This window comes from Dermacentor variabilis, chromosome 4, assembly GCF_050947875.1.
Source record: "Dermacentor variabilis isolate Ectoservices chromosome 4, ASM5094787v1, whole genome shotgun sequence".
Taxonomy (NCBI): Eukaryota; Metazoa; Arthropoda; class Arachnida; order Ixodida; family Ixodidae; genus Dermacentor; species Dermacentor variabilis.
The window spans coordinates 84,994,183-85,000,607 of record NC_134571.1 but is presented as its reverse complement, the minus strand read 5'-3'; positions in this window follow the sequence as shown (position 1 = coordinate 85,000,607).

Genomic DNA, 6,425 nt, shown 5'->3' with positions numbered 1-6,425 from the left:
TTGAAAGTACCGAGCTCGCAGCGTTAAAGAAAGGAAATGCGGACGAGACAGATGACGATTATCGTTTTGCGGCAAGATACAGCCCAAAAGGCGTAATTTTGTTTAACACTCGAAAAAAATGTTTACGCCCTTTGCATGGGTTGCATTTTGTACACGGCAATTCCTGTCTGGGGTGTATATCGGCACTGTCTGGGGTGTATATCGGCAGATTTTCGTGAGGCCCATGATTTTGTAATAGTTAGTACTGAAATTAAATGTGACGGGAAGATAACATGGGAAAAAAAATAACTGCCACTCGACAATGGACTACTGCCTAATGTTCCACAAACTGTATGAACGGTTGGTAGGTATGGAAATTGATGAGAAAGGTACAAAAAGCCTTGGGAGTGATCACAAACGAATCAAAATCAGTTTTGGAAGGGCAGTACCACCGATAGAAACTAAAGAAAGGAAAAGTTTGAGCAAACTGAATGGCAGGCAGCTGCAAGAAGTGGCAAAAAACATTGAAAACATATAGTATCCAAGCAACCGCAAACGGCATGGATATACGACGAGTTAGTATTTTTAAAAGAGAGCTAGAGAAGGGACAGACTAGGAAACTAGGAAGTAAGCAGGGAAAACATAAACCAAGAAGCTGGTGGGACCGAGAAGTTAAGGAGGCCACAGAGTGACGCAAAGATGCGTGCAGAAAACACAGAGCAGCTAAGGAAAGGGGAGCTCCACCAGAAGAGGTGTAGACAAAATGGGCGAATTACCTTGCAATGAAAATTAAGGGAACCATTGGCATTAATTCAAGCCAAGATAGCAAAAGCTGGGGTACATTAATACGCAAAAAAAGACAGAAATGCCTCTAAGAAGCTTTGGGAACACATAAGGCAACTGAGTAAGAAGACAGAGGTGGTTCAGAACTCACGGACCACACCAGAAGGAAAAAAGGTAGAGGGGAGGAAGCTCAGGAATATATTAGGTTAACAATAGAGGCAGCATTTCCAGAGCCAGAGGGTAGCGAAATGGAGAACAATGACAACGGCAGGACAGAATAGGAGGAGAACAGAGGGATGACAAGTAAGGAATGGGACAGAATTGAACACAAGGTCCCCGGGGGAACAGCGCCAGGACTTGATGACATACCCATGAAATTGATAAGCATATTAGGCGAGAAAAGTAAATTGAAATTACGACAACTTTAGTTGTAGGGGAGATGTTCCACAGGACTGTAAATCGAGTAGAATGATATTAGTATACAAAGGTAAGGGAAGCAAGGATTAAATCCTACCGGCCAATAACTGTCACATCAGTCATATACAGATTAGCAATGAAGATGGTGAAAATGAGAATGGAGGGATGGGCAGAATGTGAAGAGATCTTGGGAGAGCTGCAGAATGGATTTCGAAGGAACAGAAGGCTAGATGATAATTTATTTGTTATAACACAGTGCATAGAGATAGTGGCAATCAGGCAGAAACCGCTATGGATAGCTTTTTTTAGATATTAGAGGAGCCTATGATAATGTAAACCTAGAAAAGTTATGGGGCCAGTTGAAGGAATGTGGTCTAGATAGAAAGTTGGTTGAATTCCTAAAACGAGTTTATACAGATAATGAGGTAGAGATAACATGGGAGGGGGATACTACAAAGCCAGCTAAAATAAGAAGTTGACTCAGGCCGGGTTGTCCATTGTCGCCCTTGCTTTTTATGATTTACATGAGCCAAATGGAAGAGAGGCTTGAGCAGTGCACAGTAGGAACTGACATAAGCTATATGCTTGAAAGGCAGAAGACAACTCAAGTACCAGCCGGACTGATGTACGCAGATGATATTGGCGGCGAGGAGTTACGGAGTCGCCATCTATCGGAAGCGCCTCGCTGGCGTAGTATGAGGGATCACGCGGCGCGCTCCTCATAGGTTTTGCTGTCAGCGCTCACTGAAAACACTCCGCGCGAGCTCTCCCGGACATTTCTGTAAGTACTTTCGAAACGAGAGAAGTTTTTTACTGTCTAAATAATAATCTTGGGCAAACTGAAAGCATAGAATCGTTTACATACACTATCTCTTTACCGAATACGTACAGTGAACGCCACTGCGCGCGGTTGCCGCGATGGAGTCTCCCGAACCGGCCTCTTACGTAAAAGGTAGGTAAACACTGAGAGCAAACTATGTGAAATATGTTCTTATAGTGTTTGTATAACTAAATGGAGCGTAATAGAATGAAGCCTCATTGCAGTGATCGCACAGATTCGCAGCGACCGACTGCGCGTCTGCACGCTTGTCCGCGCACTGTTTCGCTTTCGCCGCGTGCGCGTTTTCGCACCGTGCCATGAGCGTTAGGCCGCAGAATATGAGCATTTGACAGTATACAAGCAACCATTGTTGCGTGGGCGCTATCAGAGCTGTTCAAAAAATAATTTCATCGTAGAGACTTCGACGCCTACGGGTACTGCGATGTGCCGTCGCGACGATTCAATCTTTTTTTTTTCTTCTAAATTCTTGGACGTTTCAATATTATTTCTCGAGCTTCGTCGCACTGTATGTTTATCGGTGTTCTCAGCGTGCGATTTCCCGCTGCTTGCTTTTTGTAATCCATTGCATTAATTCATAAGACACACATGACTATATGCCATGCTTCTTTTAATGTGCTTCTTACCGCTCCCTTTCCACTCCAGTGAACTTGCCAGTATCTATAGCATCGACAAAATCATAGTCCAAACCGTCGTGACATTAGTCGGGCAGCGGACTCGGGCGAGCGTCTCATGTGCGTTTTCCGAACATCGTAGACCCGGCGCCGTAGCAGAAATCTTCCTCGCATCTGTGCTTGCTGCGCACCCGAGTTGTAGCCGATGACTGTTTGCCGCTTTTATGTTTCGCGAGCCAAGCTTCACGCAGCTTGTACTGCGGCTGCGTGTGAATAAGGCGGACACCGGGCTCCGTTGCGTACGTCCGGCACTGCGGCACCGAGAAGTAGCCTACCATGTAGCGCGCCTTCAAAGGCAGCCACTACTTATTGTAGTGCTTTCAAGCGTTGTAAAGGAGACACTCGAAGCGGGAAAATCAAGCCACTAAATGAGGACCGCAGCGTACGAGGGAATTTAAACTCTCGTTTTCAGCTCGCTTCGGCGCTCCCGAAGCAGCCGACGCGGCCGCTATGTCCACGTGATCCCTATTAGCACGTCATGCCAACGGTGGCGCCAGCTTTTCCAGTGGTGCTCGAGGCCAATTGTACTGCTTGCTGACACCCGAGTAGGGCTACAGGAACTAATGAGGATATGCGGAGAGGGAGAAAAATTGGGACTGCAATTCCGTAGAGAGAAGTCTGGGACAATAGTATACAATGAAGAAAGGGGGGGGGGGGCATTGGAAATACAAGACACTGAGATTGATCATGTTGAAAAATACAAGTATATGGGCATATATGGCTAAATGATTTGATCTAAAGAAGGCCTTCGACAGGGTCAAGCACGCGGCCATCCTCGGCAGAATCGCACAACTCGGCCTGGGCGAACGAACAAACGTATAATTATATCCGAAATTTTCTTCCGGGAAGAACAGCCAGAATTAGACTCGACGAGGAAGAGAGCATTCAGGTGGACATGGGCAGCGCTGGCACACCGCTAGGGTCCGTCGTGTTATCGATGCTCTTCAACCTCGTCATGATCGGACTATCGGAAAAACTGGAGCGAGTAGAAGGCATTAATCACACCGTTTATGCAGACGAGATTACGATTTGGACCACGAAGGACGCAAGCGAGGGCGATATGGAGAACAGACTTCAAGTGGCGGTGGAGGCAATCGAAAATCATCTGGAGGTCACCGGACTAGAATGCTCGCCGGAGAAATCGGAACTGCTGCTCTACCGCCCCAGGAGGCTAGGCAAACCGTCCAGAGACGTAGCGGAACTACACAAAAGGGGAATCAGATTAACCATGAGAAAAGGCCCGAGATAACCATGGTCCAAAAGATCAGAGTCCTGCGTCTCTGGATCGAAGCCAGGGGAACAAACGCGGAAACTATAACGCGCCTGGAAAAGAAAGTCACGGCGACCGTTCGGCTAATACCGAGATTCTGCAACAACGGGAGGGGCATTAAAGAAAGAAGCGTCGTACGGCTCGTTCAGGCCTTCGCGATCAGCCACGTCGCGTACGTGGCGGAATTCGTCCACTGGAACAAGGCTGAGAAAGACAAGATTGACGCGCTCATTATGAAAGCGTACAGAACGGCACTGGGTCTCCCCCAAAGAAACGAAAAGTTACAACTCGGGGTACATTACACGCTGGAGGAAATCGCGGAAGCACAGAGGAGAGCGCATTCGAAAGACTCTCGGGAACCAAGGCGGGCAGAGAAATCATGGGAAAGGTCGGCATAAACTACCACGGAATGAACGGCCCCAGACGCGGATTCACCCAGACGTCCGAGCCGCAATAAACACGGAAAATATACCGAAGAACATGCACCCCGTGCACAATGTCGATAGAAGAAAATGCCGCGCAAAAATTATTCTCAAAAACCACGGCGCGCGGCAGGGGATGCTCTTCGTAGACGCCGCCCGGTACCCTCGAAACCGGGACGACAATGTGGGTGTCGGCACCACGACCTACTGTATAAGTAGGTCGTGGTCGGCACTGACAGAAGTAACTCCCTCCAGGGAGTGTAATGGCGATCGTATGCACAAAAGGAAAGACAGTGAGTGCGGGCTCCGTAAGGACCAGATCGTCGGAGGCAGCGAAAGAAACGGCAATCGCATTGGCTATAATCAACGCTCGGCAACGAGACAAAACAATAATCAGCGACTCCAAGACGGCTATTAGGAACTTCACGAAGGGCTAGGTCTCCACCGAGGCGGCCAAAATCCTGAACCGCAGAGCAGAAGACTTCAAAAATGGCAAAATCACAGGGACAGACTGGTCACGTACCACGACATAATGACACACTATACGAAACAAAGAGAAGCATACCCACAACCCCACAAACAACTCGACAGATCTCAAGAAACAGATTGGAGAAGGTTGCAAACCAGAACGTTCCGAAACCCAGTACATTTAAACAGAGTACGTAAATTCAACACAATACCCAGACGCAAGCTGCAAGCTCTGCAAGCACGAGCACGCAGACATGGCACACATCTTATGGAAGCGCACAAAGATCAGATCGATATATGTAGAGGACAACATAGAACCGGACCTTCTCGAGGAGCGATGGCTAAGTGCTTTGACTAGCTCGGAATTACACGACCAACTATGGGCTATCCAGCGGGCCCGAGCAGCGGTGCTATGACTCACCCATGGAGGAAGCTCGCCGCACATAATGTGTCGCGTGCATAATGTTCGGGTGGCCTGAGCCCGGGCTGGCAATCTCGCAGGTCCTTTGCTCATTAAAGTTTTTTCCGTCCGTATATGGCTAAACGAGGGAAAAAAGTACTTGGGAGAACATGAAAAAATTATATATGATTGAAAAAGTGGAAAGAAACTCAGCTAGCTGTAATGAAACACGAGGCACTATAGAACTATAATAGGTACGAGTTGGTTAGATGGGTATGGAAAGGGGTTATGGTACCTGACCTCACATTCGGAAATTCAGTACTGTGCATGAAATCGGAAGTTCAGGCATGCATGGAAACAAGACAGAGAATGAGTGTAGGCAGGTTGGCCTTAGGGGCGCACGGGAACGCACCGAATGAGGGAGTTCAGGGCGGACATGAGATGGGCGTCATTGGAAGGTAGAGAGGCAATTAGTAAGCCAAAATATGAACAGAGACTGGCAGTACTGGGGGAAAAAAGGTGGGCGGAAGAAGTGTACAAATATCTATGCATGAAAAGATTGAACACAATGTGGACACTCAGAACTAGGAAGCTGAGGTTTAGATACCTACAGCTGAGAGAGGGGGCCCAACATGGTTATAGTGTGGGAAAGAAGGTGAAGGAGACGTAAAGACAAAGGTGGGAAGAAAGAATGCTCAGAAAGCCAGCGCTAGCTGACACAAAAACAGGTAGAGATGTAGAGAGAGCTCTTAACTCGCGGGGCAGCTCACTATTATTCGAAGCTAGGTCGGGGGTTTTGAGAACAAAAACATACAGGGCTAAATTTGAAGACGTGGACCTTTTATGCACTGCTTGCAGAGCCGAAATTGAGACCACAGGGCACATTGTGCTGATATGCACAGAACTTCGCCCTACCCTGAGTAATGAAGGGAAAGCTAGAGGATTGGTGAAAAAAGTCAAGGGAGAGATGAGATAATACCCTAAATCGGGGAGCTAATGTTTTCTATAGTATTTTAGCTATTTATTTGGGGGGGGGGAGTGAAAACTAAAGTTTAAGGAAAAGGGAAATATAAACAAAAAAAAAAGGGGGGAGTAAAAGGCTAGGTGGCTTCAGCCGCTGACCATTACAAAGGATTTAGCCGCCATCCATCCATCTATCTATACATCCATCCAT